We start from the raw sequence: 14,846 nt of genomic DNA, 5'->3' as shown, positions 1-14,846 counted from the left end.
TACTCAGTTGATAGAACAAATAGAGTTCTAAAGAAAAAGCTATGAGTTTGGTGGACTGGAGCAATGGAATTGGCCGAAAATAGGGCTCAAAGTGGGCAAAATCGCCGATGCATAAATGTCGCCTAGGTCACTAACTTTGCAAGAGCCTAATTATGTAGGCTTTCCATCAGATTTCGTACTTTTGGTGTCATTATCATCAGGACGAGCATCATACTGAGCACATCCCCTGAAGCACACATTAACCAAATAATTGCTGCAGCACATGCACATCTGGTAAATTTAAGAACTGTTTTCCAACATCTAAGTAAGGAATGTAAGAATGGTATATAATGTGTCTTAATTTCATCTAAGTAAGGAGCCATTCATGACGCTTCACCTTGTACATCAGACCCATATTGAAGCACACAGTGCCAGTACGGAACCCACAACTGGTCAAGCATGTCAAGAAACTGGAGCTAATGCAGAGGTTTGCAACAAGGCTAGTCCTGGGGCTAAGGGGTATGTCCTATGAGGAAAGGTTAAAGGAACTCAACGTGATGATACTGCATGACAGGAGAACTAGGTAAGATACGATAATGACATACAAAATTCTGAGAGGAACTGGCAAGGTGAACAGGGACAGAATGTTTAAGAGATAGGAAACAGAAACAAGGGGAAACAGCTGGAAGTTGAAAACTCAGATGAGTCACAGGGAAGTTAGGAAGTATTGCTTCACCCTTAGAGAATTCAGGAAGTGGAACAAGCTGGAGAGCGAAGTGGAAAGCAGGATCCATACACAGCTTTACGGTAGTGTGCAAATTAACTGGGACAGAAATAAATTTTGTGATTATCTCATATCAGTCTCCAACTTAATTAAAGTAGTTTAGGTTCTTTTCTTTTCAGATGTTTGTTAACAATTTCTCGCAGCTATCCAGCTGTGGTATTACCCTGCAACTCTGGTCAGTGTTACAACTGTTGTTCTGTAAGGATTTTCCTGCAAGCATGCCCCACGAGTGAAAGTGGTTTTTGCCAAATTCTCCCCCTCAATTCATGATGGATGTTACACCTAAGAAGCATACAAGTATTGTAGCTCTTAGAAAACAGGCCGATTTGAATATCAGACAGACAGCCAAAACTTTTAGCATAGAAAAGTCAACTGTTGGTCAAATTCTGAAGAGGGCTGATGACACTGGTGACTGTGGAGCACTGCGTCGAGGAAGATCTGGAAGAAAACACAAGACAACACCTTACAACAACAAGGTTATCATAAGAAATAATGTGAAGGATCCCAAGAAACCAGCAAAGATCTACAGAGAGATTTGGCATCTGCAAATGTTGATTCTTCAACTGTTCAACAAAGACTCCTTGAAGATGACAGACTGCCAGAAAGCCAGTAAAGAAACAATTACTGACTGCTGCTATGAAGAAAAAATGGCTGTGGTGGGCACTCAATAATGGATGGACAACAGATGAATGAAGAAAAGTTATAGTTTCAGATGAGATGCTTTTTGAAGTATATGGGTATAGATCAGTGGTGGCAAGTTGTAGCAAATGTGAACCTCCTTGGAATGGACACATTCAACAAGTGCCAAAACACCCACATAAGATGTTTTGGGGCAGTTTTACTGCTAAAGGACCTGGACAGCTTATTACTGAGGGAACGATGGGTAGCGACAAATACAAGGCAATCCCGGCAACTCGGGAAGTGCTGACACAGAAAATACTCTGAAAACAGCTATAGCCAGTCAAACTGAGTAAATAACAACTCTAAATATGAAGGTTGAAGAAGCAATCAAGGACTGGAATCAGAACGTGCACACTCGATTGAATGAATACCTTGATTTCCAAGACGACAAAACCGAACAAGTTGTCTGATACAGTTATAATAAACAGTCCACACATTCCTAGTGAAATAACCCAAGCACAGTGCAAAGAAACTGCTATCAGGATAATACAGGACCACGTAAAAGTTATCGCGCAAAACAATGAAATCAAAGAAACATGTTTGCTAGGAAAACAAGGTAGTAAACACAGTATTATCATCAGACTTCATTCATATGATAAAAGAAAGGACTTAATTAATCAGCAATTACAATGAAAAATGGAGTGTTCATCGAGTGTTTAACGAGAAAATGTCAAAACCTTCTGTTCACGTTGAGAAAACTTAAACAGGAAAACAAAATACATCAGTGTTTCACTCGAGATGGGAAAATACTAGTTAGAAAAACTTCAACAGGACAACAATACACCATCTCAAATGAACATTTCTCTACCTTCCTTAGAAAAGCTGACATTTCTGTAACAGATTAGATAAGTGTCCTTAACACATAAATACGTGTGGTGCATATAGTGTACGTTACTATTACATCATTGTGCATTATTATTTTTTTACTATTACATTATTGTGCATTTTTTTTTTCTTTTACTAGTTAATACCAGCTACCTCAAATACTTTTTACTTTTTAATTACTATTAATTGCTCATAAGTTTGTGTTGCAAGTCAAATCTTACTCCAAATTAATGTTATTCATGATTGCTACCTGTCCATTTGATTCTGTTTACCACTCCTTTTTTAAGTCCCTTTTATATTGTGTGTGCAATTAGTGTATATTCCAATTATATTATTGTGCGAGTCCCAAAACTATCTTTTGCTAGCTAGTGCCAACTACCTCCTATTTCTCTACTTTTTATAGTGCAATTAACTGCTCAACTTATTATACATTACAAATCAGATCTTACTCCCAAATCAATATTATATCTTAGTGACTATCTGTCCATTGAACTTTGTTTACCATTATTTAATTTAGTCCCTTATATATTTTCTCCTTTATTTTAGCTTTATATAACTACCGTAGTTCATATATTCACAATTGTTAAAATAATCCAAGTGCTATTCTCAGGGGCTACAGTGTAATAAGTTCACTATTTTGCCATTAAAATACTCCAGGTGCTATTGACTACCTCAGATGCTACTGATTTTGCTTTTAAAATGTTCTTTTATTATTATATTCATTAGCTCCTTTATTTTAGCTGTAAATATCTACTGTAGTTCATAAACTCACTTGTTAAAATAATTAAGGTGCTATTAGATGCTAAAGTGTATAACTGAATTCTCTATTCTGTAATAATCCATTTTTCTTTCAAATTTTTACAAGTTTTAGATTAATCACGGAGTCTTAGTCATAAGTCTAGTTGTAAATTCAATATAAATCTTGTATCATTTTACTCAGAAAATCTAGTTTGTAAAATTACTCTCATCCTATGATTACAGGCATAGATCCTGATGTAAGCTTTTTACAAAATGAATTACACGAATCAACAAGTAACTGTAATTACAGTGGAACCTCAAAAATCGAACGTATCACATATCGAACATTTCGAAAATAGGACCAGTTTTTCGGACAAACTGTGTCCCTATTATCGAAAGCACCCCTATTTTCGGACCGCCAGGTACGGGACCTGTCTGCCGGCCCGCTCTGTCCGCGTCCCCGCGCAGGCGCCGTGAGCAGTCTAGCTTTGTTTATGCTTGAGTGAACACTAACCTGCGCTCTCATTCATGCATTTTACGATTATTTCGTTGTGTTTAGTGCTTGTGGAACTGTGAATTAAGCTACCATGGGCCCAAAGAAACTTGCTAGTGGTACCCCTGTGGTAAAGGAAGTGAGAAACACCATAGATGTGAAGAAGGAAATAATACAGAAGCATGAGAGTGGTATGAGATTTGCTGAGCTTGCCAGGATGTGTGGAAAAAACAAGTCAACCATCGGTTCTATCCTGTCAAAGAAAGAACAAATCAAGGAAGCTGATGTTGCGAAAGGTGTTAATATAGGGAGTGGATGAGGTGCCTTCTTCAAAGATTAAGGAGATTTGTGCCAAGTGGAATGATGTCCAAATGTTTGTGCAGAAGTACCACCCTGAGCAAGCTGAAACAAGCCATCTTTGCAACAAGTTCAGTGACAGAACCATGTTCCATTTTAGGGAAATGTTAAAGAGGCGCCAGAAACAGAGGACTGTGGAAAGTTATTTTGTGAGACAGGGGCCCAGTGACTCTCAAGCTGGTCCTAGTGGCATTAAAAGACAGAGAAGGGAAGCAACCCCAGAGAGGGCTTTACCTGAAGTCCTCATGGAGGGGGATTCTCCTTCCAAACACTAACCCCAACTCCCTCTCTCCTCCTCCCTATCTTCCAGATGCCATCACCAATCTTCAATAAAGGTAAGTATGAAGATAGACTTAAAGCCTTAAATCTCCACTCTCTGGAGAGGCGTAGAACGAGGGGAGATATCATTGAAGTGTATAAGTGGATGACGGGCATAAACAAGGGAGACATTAATAAAGTACTGAGGGTGTCGAACCAGGTAAGAACCAGGAATAATGGATTTAAGTTGGATAAATTTAGATTTAGAAAGGACATAGGTAAGTACTGGTTTTCTAACAGAGTTGTAGATGCATGGAACAGTCTTCCCAGTGGGTTGATAGAGGCTAGGACCTTGGGTAGCTTTAAGAAGAGACTGGACAAATATATGAGTGGGAGGGACTGGGTTTGATTGGTGTTAAGGGGTACAGGAGTTATTTCTTGAGTAGCTTTAGGTAGACGTCGTTTTGATAAGGACCTGCCTCGTATGGGCCAGTAGGCCTTCTGCAGTGTTCCTACATTCTTATGTTCTTATGTTCTTATATGTATTACTATACATAATTAAAAACTATAGTATTTGTTGTATGTAAAACTGTAATTAATCTCTATAAAATTTATTTTTTGTGTGAATATTTTTGGGTTTCTAGAACAGATTAATAGTATTTCCATTATTTCTTATGGGAAATATTGCTTCGAATTTCAGACTTTTCGAATTTAGAACTAGCTCCTAGAACAGATTAAGTTCGATTTTTGAGGTTCCACTGTACTACACAGCAGACCAAGCAAAGACATTACTCAGTGCAAACAATAACATAACCATCTTTAACTACAATGTCAGATCCTTGAGCAAACATTATGATGACCTCACAGCATTACTCAATTCCCTTCATTCCAATATATCAATCACACTCACAGAAACCTGGCTTAAGCCTGATATAACAGATTTCTATACCATTCCTGGCTACATGCCCATACACAACTGTAGTACAGACCAGCAAGGGGGAGGAACAGCTATATACTACTCAAATCAACTCGAATGTATCAATAAATCTAGCACAAGGGACGAACATTGAGAATATATCATAGCTAAATTTAAATCAAAAGACCTGCAAAATCCCCCTCACAGTTATAAACATCTACAGAGTACTGCAGTCAAACATTTATCACTTTAGTGAAAAACTAGGAAACATGATTACTGATGCACACATGAATAAAGACCACCTACTACTAACTGGTGATTTCAACATAAACATACTACACGACCAGGACCCACAAGTAACCGAATTCACAAACACAGTGAGTAACTGCCTGTTGTTACCAGCAATATCTAAACCTACAAGAATCTCCGAGACAAGCATCTCCTTAATAGACCACATCTGGACAAACACCATATCCCCTTTAAAATCAGGCATAATCACAGACAACACTACAGACCACTACCCAACCTTTCTCATAACTAATCTGGGCAAACTGCCACAAGACATTACTAAAGTAACCTTCAGACTACATAACGAGACAGCAGTTAACTTTATAGCAGCTATGAATAACATCGATTGGCAAAATGAGCTCGAAACATATACAGATATGAATGAATGTATAAATAATTTTCTAAAAAAAGCCCAATGCCTCTATAACAGACATTGCTCCAGAAAAACTAAACAGATCACAGCAGAGAGACTGAATAATCCCTGGCTAACATCAAGCATCCTCAAATCCATTAACACAAAGCACAAATATGAAAAACAGTATAGAATGGGTCAAATAACTAGAGAACAGTCGAAAAGTTGCTCGTCAGCACTTACCAGCCTGATAAGAAGGTCTAAAAAATTGTATTATGAAAACAGATTACATAACATCAAAGGTGATATGAGAAAAAACTGGAAAACTATCTGAAATTCTTGGAACTAAAAAGTTATCCAAAAACAAAGCAATCAAACTAACAAAATCAGTTGAACCCCTACTCACTCCAACCGAAGCAGCAAACAGACTTAATGTTTTCTTCTCCACCATAGGAAAACATCTAGCAAACAAAATACCAAGCACAAACACCTGTCCATCAGACTACCTCATAGGTACCTACCCAGACACGCTATTCCTAGCTCCAACCAACCCCATTGAAGTTACGCTCATCATAAACACCCTTAAAACAGGGCAGGAGACATAAACAACTTGCCTGCTTTTATGTACAAAAAAGCTTCAAGTATTGTCACCAATTATTGCAATGCTCTTTAACAAATCCAGTGAATCATCTACCTTCCCAACAATCCTCAAAATAGCGAGGGTCACTCCGATCCATAAAGGAGGTGACCAAGCTGACTTGAATAACTATAGACCAATATCTAACTTACCACTGCTCTCTAAAATCTTTGAAAAATTAATTCATAGACGGATATATAATCCTACGTCGTTTCACATAACATATTAAACCCTTGTCAGTTTGGATTCAGGAATAATAAAAGCACAAATGATGCTATCATACACATGCTAGAACTAATATATACCGCACTTGAAAAGAAAGAAGTCCCGCTGGGCATTTTCATTGATTTACGAAAAGCTTTCAATACAGTCGACCATGAACTGCTGTACTCCAAATTAATGCACTATGGTATCAGAGGCCACTCCCTCAACTACCTAAAGTCATACCTTAGTAACAGAACTCAATATGTGTATGCAAATGATGCAAACTCTTCCACCCAACCAATCACAGTGTGAGTCCCACAAGGAAGCGTCCTTGGACCACTCCTTTTTCTCATCTACATCAATGATCTACCGAATGCATCACAGCTACTCAAACCCATATTATTTGCAGATGACACTACATATGTCTTTTCCCATCCAAACAAAGTCATACTAGTAAACACAGTCAATGCTGAATTACATAAAATATCTGCCTAGATGATGACTAACAAACTTACCCTGAACACTGATAAAACCTATTTCATTCAGTTTGGAAACAAAGCTGCAAATGATCCAATTAACATAACACTAAATGGATCATCAGTCACAAGACTCACAGAGGGAAAATTCCTAGGTATCCACCTTGACAGTAGCCTTAAGTTCCGGACACACATACAACAAATCACCAAGAAAATCTCCAAGACTGTAGGCATACTATCAGAGATAAGGTACTACGTTCCACAATCAGCTCTCCTTGCACTGTACCATTCACTCATATACCCTTATGTTACATATGGAATTTGTGCATGGGGATCAACAACATCCGATCACCTAAAACCCCTAATAACCCAGCAAAAGGCAGCAGGAAGAATAACAACACAAATTCCCACTCCCGCCAGCATACTCCACCAATTTTCAAAAGTCTGAATCTGCTCACCATTAAGAACATCCATACTTATTCATGTGCCTACTATATACGCAGAACAATACACGCAAATATAAACCCCCCACTCAAACTTCTCACCAACCTAAACAGGACACATGACCACAACACAAGACACAGATCTCTTTTTGATATACGTACCTCGTGTCCATATCACACTGAGTAAAAAGACTATGTACATAAAGGGCCCCAAAATATGGAATTCATTACCAGAAGATATTAAAGTAACCCAGTCTGAAAATCAATTTCAGACTTCTCAAAAGCCACTTAATCACCCTAGACTAAATGCTAAATACTCAGTACACACTCACCTATGTACTCCCACATCATAACTGAAACAATCACATTGAACCTTTTATCCATTTGTTTTTTTTTCAACAAGTCGGCCGTCTCCCACCGAGGCAGGGTGACCCAAAAAAGAAAGAAAATCCCCAAAAAGAAAATACTTTCATCATCATTCAACACTTTCACCACACTCACACATTATCACTGTTTTTGCAGAGGTGCTCAGAATACAACAGTTTAGAAGCATACACATATAAAGATACACAACATATCCCTCCAAACTGCCAATATCCCAAACCCCTCCTTTAAAGTGCAGGCACTGTACTTCACATTTCCAGGACTCAAGTCCAACTATATGAAAATAACCGGTTTCCCTGAATCCCTTCACTAAATATTACCCTGCTCACACTCCAACAGATCGTCAGGTCCGAAGTACCATTCGTCTCCATTCACTCCTATCTAACACGCTCATGCACGCTTGCTGGAAGTCCAAGCCCCTTGCCCACAAAACCTCCTTTAACCCCTCTCTCCAACCCTTTCGAGGACGACCCCTACCCCGCCTTCCTTCCCCTATAGATTTATATGCTTTCCATGTCATTCTACTTTGAACCATTCTCTCTAAATGACCAAACCACCTCAACAACCCCTCTTCTGACCTCTGACTAATACTTTTATTAACTCCACATCTTTTCCTAATTTCCACACTCCGAATTTTCTGCATAATATTTACACCACACATTGCCCCTAAACAGGACATCTCCACTGCCTCCAACCGTCTCCTCGCTGCTGCATTTACCACCCAAGCTTCACACCCATATAAGAGTGTTGGTACTACTATACTTTCATACATTCCCTTCTTTGCCTCCATAGATAACGTTTTTTGACTCCACATATACCTCAACGCACCACTCACCTTTTTTCCCTCATCAATTTTATGATTAACCTCATCCTTCATAAATCCATCCGCCGACACGTCAACTCCCAAGTATCTGAAAACATTCACTTCTTCCATACTCCTCCTCCCCAATTTGATATCCAATTTTTCTTTATCTAAATCATTTGACACCCTCATCACCTTACTCTTTTCTATGTTCACTTTCAACTTTCTACCTTTACACACATTCCCAAACTCATCCACTAACCTTTGCAATTTTTCTTTAGAATCTCCCATAAGCACAGTATCATCAGCAAAAAGTAACTGTGTCAATTCCCATTTTGAATTTGATTCCCCATAATTTAATCCCACCCCTCTCCCGAACACCCTAGCATTTACTTCTTTTACAACCCCATCTATAAATATATTAAACAACCATGGCGACATTACACATCCCTGTCTAAGACCTACTTTTACCGGGAAGTAGTCTCCCTCTCTTCTACACACCCTAACCTGAGCCTCACTATCCTCATAAAAGTTCTTTACAGCATTTAGTAACTTACCACCTATTCCATATACTTGCAACATCTGCCACATTGCTCCTCTATCCACTCTATCATATGCCTTTTCTAAATCCATAAATGCAATAAAAACTTCCCTACCTTTATCTAAATACTGTTCACATATATGCTTCAATGATCTACACATCCCCTACCCACTCTGAAACCTCCTTGCTCATCCACAATCCTACATTCTGTCCTACCTCTAATTCTTTCCATTGTTGACAGGAATATAATTGAATCATTGTTTTCACAAAAAGCATTTTCGAATATAAATACATCTTTGTACTATACAAATTTTGATTCATTTATAATTAATATTCTACTGTATAACTATGAAATAATTACTATCCTACTGTACAACTATGATATACTACTCCTAAGTATTAAGTAGACTTTAAGCCAATAATGTTAAGTTGGCCCATAATGCCTAGGCATAATAGAGGCTCTCTTTGCATTACAACCCACTATTGTAAATACAAAATCTCAATGTACTGTTTGCAAAGACATAAAATAAATAAATGAATAAATTTGCTTCCCATTGTGGATAGAGACTTTCCTGACAGAGAAGGCATTTTCCAGTGGGATCTTGCTCCATGCCACACTTCAAGAAAAATACAGACATTCTTCGCATGACTATTTTTCTCGGAAATAACCAAACACAGGATTGCAAAACAGGACTGTTCAACTGTGGAGAAGGTAACTGCTGCTGTTATTAGAACTTCATACCACAACAAAGAACTTGCCAAAATGTGGTCAACATTGGTCAATTCTATACCAAAATGTGTAGCATTGCTTATAAAAGCAAAAGATAGTCATATCTCTTATTAAATCAATTATCTGTCATATCATTGCTGTGTACTCTTCAAATAAACGTTAATTTTTTAAACAGATGTCTTATTTCAACACTCTCCCAATTAATCCTTTGAGTGTCAAGACCCCTGCTGGCAAACTTGCTCAGTGTCAAAGAATTAAAAAAATTTTTTTATTAGTATTTTTATTATCACACTGGCCAATTCCCACCAAGGCAGGGTGGCCCGAAAAAGAAAAACTTTCACCATCATTCACTCCATCACTGTCTTGCCAGAAGGGTGCTTTACACTACAGTTTTTAAACTGCAACATTAACACCCCTCCTTCAGAGTGCAGGCACTGTACTTCCCATCTCCATACATTTATTAAATAATTGCACCAACCACTCCAAAACTATATCCCCACCTGCTTTTAACATTTCTATCTTTATCCCATCAATCCCGGCTGCCTTAACCCCTTTCATTTTTACCTACTGCCTCACAAACTTCCCCCACACTCACAACTGGCTCTTTCTCACTCCTACAAGATGTTATTCCTCCTTCCTTGCCCTATACACGAAATCACAGCTTCCCTATCTTCATCAACATTTAACAATTCCTCAAAATATTCCCTCCATCTTCCCAATACCTCTAACTCTCCATTTAATAACTCTCCTCTCCTATTTTTAACTGACAAATCCGTTTGTTCTCTAGGCTTTCTTAACTTGTTAATCTCACTCCAAAACTTTTTCTTATTTTCAACAAAATTTGTTGATAACATCTCACCCACTCTCTCATTTGCTCTCTTTTTACATTGCTTCACCACTCTCTTAACCTCTCTCTTTTTCTCCATATACTCTTCCCTCCTTGCATCACTTCTACTTTGTAAAAACTTCTCATATGCTAACTTTTTCTCCCTTACTACTCTCTTCACATCATCATTCCACCAATCGCTCCTCTTCCCTCCCGCACCCACTTTCCTGTAACCACAAACTTCTGCTGAACACACTAACACTACATTTTTAAACCTACCCCATACCTCTTCGACCCCATTGCCTATGCTCTCATTAGCCCATCTATCCTCCAATAGCTGTTTATATCTTACCCTAACTGCCTCCTCTTTTAGTTTATAAACCTTCACCTCTCTCTTCCCTGATGCTTCTATTCTCCTTGTATCCCATCTACCTTTTACTCTCAGTGTAGCTACAACTAGAAAGTGATCTGATATATCTGTGGCCCCTCTATAAACATGTACATCCTGAAGTCTACTCAACAGTCTTTTATCTACCAATACATAATCCAACAAACTACTGTCATTTCGCCCTACATCATATCTTGTATACTTATTTATCCTCTTTTTCTTCAAATATGTATTACCTATAACTAAACCCCTTTCTATACAAAGTTCAATCAAAGGGCTCCCATTATCATTTACACCTGGCACCCCAAACTTACCTACCACACCCTCTCTAAAAGTTTCTCCTACTTTAGCATTCAGGTCCCCTACCACAATTACTCTCTCACTTGGTTCAAAGGCTCCTATACATTCACTTAACATCTCCCAAAATCTCTCTCTCTCTCCTCTGCATTCCTCTCTTCTCCAGGTGCATACACGCTTATTATGACCCACTTCTCGCATCCAACCTTTACTTTAATCCACATAATTCTTGAATTTACACATTCATATTCTCTTTTCTCCTTCCATAACTGATCATTCAACATTACTGCTACCCCTTCCTTTGCTCTAACTCTCTCAGATACTCCAGATTTAATCCCATTTATTTCCCCCCACCGAAACTCTCCTACCCCCTTCAGCTTTGTTTTGCTTAGGGCCAGGACATCCAACTTCTTTTCATTCATAACATCAGCAATCATCTGTTTCTTGTCATCTGCACTACATCCACGCACATTTAAGCATCCCAGTTTTATAAAGTTTTTCTTCTTCTCTTTTTTAGTAAATGTCTACAGGAGAAGGGGTTACTAGCCCATTGCTCCCGGCATTTTAGTCGCCTCATACGACACGCATGGCTTACGGAGGAAAGATTCTTTTCCACTTCCCCATGGACAATAGAAGAAATAAAGAGGAACAAGAGCTATTTAGAAAAAGGAGAAAAACCTAGATGTATGTATATATATATGCATGTGCGTGTCTGTGAAGTGTGACCAAAGTGTAAGTAGGAGTAGCAAGATATCCCTGTTATCTAGCGTGTTTATGAGACAGAAAAAGAAAACCAGCAATCCTACCATCATGCAAAACAGTTACAGGTTTCTGTTTCACAGTCATCTGGCAGGATGGTAGTACTTCCCTAGGTGGTTGCTGTCTACCAACCTACTACCTGTAAAAAAAAAATCTTATGAAATAGTAGAGAATCTTTTTCCAAAAGTAATGAAACCAAAAATTCAAAATTTGGTAGAAAACTTAGAGAATCATGTTCTTGTGAAGTTAGTGGTCTCGGCGGTATTTACACACAGGCCATTTCGCCCACTTTGAACCATATTTTGGGCCAGTTCCTCTGTTCCACTCAACCAAACTCAGTTATTTCATTAGAACTCATTTTATTCTATCGACTGAGCACAAGAAACCCCTCATTTCCTATGTCAACTACACAAAAAAAGTGATCAGGAATTACTAATTTGGCCAATTTTGAAATAGAGCCAGAATAAACAATGCAGACATTCTTGGCACTAAAACAACATTTTCTCTGTCCATTAGTCACATCTCCAGGCCCCTTTTATATTACATTTGTTTTACATTTTGAAATTTTATTCACACAAAATTTAGATGATTTACTGTTATTCAGACTACTGCATAACTGTAATAATTGTATAAATATAATATCAGTGAATTCGTGAATGCATGTTAGACCCACCAGTTGATGTGCAGTGCACACATGATGTATTTTGTTTACTCCTGAACATCGTCAAAATCTAACATTTCCGCTATTTTGAGCTTAATTTCAAGCTGCTTTTAGTCGGTAAACCATTCAAAACACCTCTATTTCTGTAATATATTTTCCATTCTATCAAACGAGACAAAACGAGAATACAGTGGAACCTCTACTTGTGAGCACATCTACGTGCTCGTTTTTCCAAACACGAGCAGTCCATTGGTCGATTTTTTGTTTCCATATGCGACCAAAATTTCCATAAGCGAGCAGACCTCAATGCGGATTCCTTAGTGAGGGGCTCTTGCTCTTGATCTAGGGAATTGTATCTCATTTGTTTGTTTGACTATCTTATTGAAACTTGGGCAATGTATGAGGGAAAGATGCTTCTTAATGTACACCCAAAATGAAAGAAATGTAAGCATAAATTAATGGAGTTCACTTCTCAGCAATTCGCCACCCCTTACCGGTATTTTCGTATGGTTTTTATGGTTGTATTCTTGTTTTTTTTTTTGTCTCATTTGATAGAATGGAAGATATATTACAGAAACAGATATGTTCCACAGGGGTCAGTGTTGGGCCCTTTCACAATTTACATAAGACATAGATCAGGTGTGTGAAGCATGGGTGATGAATGTTGCAGCGAGGAGAAGGCTGGAGGCAGTGGAGATGTCATGTCTGAGGGCAATGTGTGGTGTGAATATAATGCAGAGAATTCGTAGTTTGGAAGTTAGGAGGAGGTGCGGGATTACCAAAACTGTTGTCCAGAGGGCTGAGGAAGGGCTGTTGAGGTGGTTCGGACATGTAGAGAGAATGGAGCGAAACAGAATGACTTCAAGAGTGTATCAGTCTGTAGTGGAAGGAAGGCGGGGTAGGGGTCGGCCTAGGAAAGGTTGGAGAGAGGGGGTAAAGGAGGTTTTGTGTGCGAGGGGCTTGGACTTCCAGCAGGCATGCGTGAGCGTGTTTGATAGGAGTGAATGGAGACAAATGGTTTTTAATACTTGACGTGCTGTTGGAGTGTGAGCAAAGTAACATTTATGAAGGGGTTCAGGGAAACCGGCAGGCCGGACTTGAGTCCTGGAGATGGGAAGTACAGTGCCTGCACTCTGAAGGAGGGGTGTTAATGTTGAAGTTTAAAAACTGTAGTGTAAAGCACCCTTCTGGCAAGACAGTGATGGAGTGAATGATGGTGAAAGTTTTTCTTTTTCGGGCCACCCTGCCTTGGTGGGAATCGGCCAGTGTGATAATAATAAAATAATAGATAAGGAAATAAATAGCGACATAAGCAAATTTACTGATGACACCAAACTAGGCCATCCAATTCATTCTAATGAAGACATTAGAGCACTCCAGGATGATTTGAAAAGACTGATGCAATGGTATGAGAAGTGGCAGATGCAGTTTAATATAGAAAAATACAGAGTTCTAAATGTTAGACAGGAAAATAACCATGCCACATATAAACTAAATAATGTAGATCTTAATATTACTGATTGCAAAAAGGATTTAGGAGTTCTGGTTAGCAGTAACCTGAAACCAAGACAACAGTGCATAAGTGTTCGCAATAAAGTGAACAGAATCCTTGGCTTCATATCAAAAAGTACAAATAACAGAAGTCCTCAGGTTGTTCTTCAGCTCTATACATCATTGGTTAGACCTCATTTAGATTATGCTGTACAGTTCTGGTCACCATATTACAGAATGGATATAAATGCACTGGAAAACGTACAGAGAAGGATGACAAAGTTGATTCTGTGTATCAGAAACCTTCCCTATGAAGACAGACTGAGGGTCCTAGATCTGCACTCTCTAGAAAGGCATAGAATTAGGAGGGGATATGATTGAGGTTTATAAATGGAAAGCAGGAATAAATAAAGGGGATGTAAATAGCGTGCTAAAAATACCTAGCCAAGACAGGACTCGCAGCAATGGTTTCCAATTAGAAAATTTCAGATTCAGGAAGGATACAGGAAAGCACTGGTTTGATAATAGACTTGTGG

General features: G+C 38.5%; 1 protein-coding gene across 4 annotated transcripts in view; it reads right to left on the bottom strand.

The window, feature by feature from the left end:
* The window catches only part of LOC128685937 (large proline-rich protein BAG6), a 264,734-nt gene that overhangs the window by 93,145 nt on the left and 156,743 nt on the right, over positions 1-14,846 (bottom strand). The gene's annotated exons all lie outside the window — the stretch shown is intronic.

This window comes from Cherax quadricarinatus, chromosome 9 (genome assembly GCF_038502225.1).
Source record: "Cherax quadricarinatus isolate ZL_2023a chromosome 9, ASM3850222v1, whole genome shotgun sequence".
Taxonomy (NCBI): Eukaryota; Metazoa; Arthropoda; class Malacostraca; order Decapoda; family Parastacidae; genus Cherax; species Cherax quadricarinatus.
Note: the sequence above shows the minus strand (reverse complement) of the source record. Positions and strands in the feature narration are given on the sequence as shown.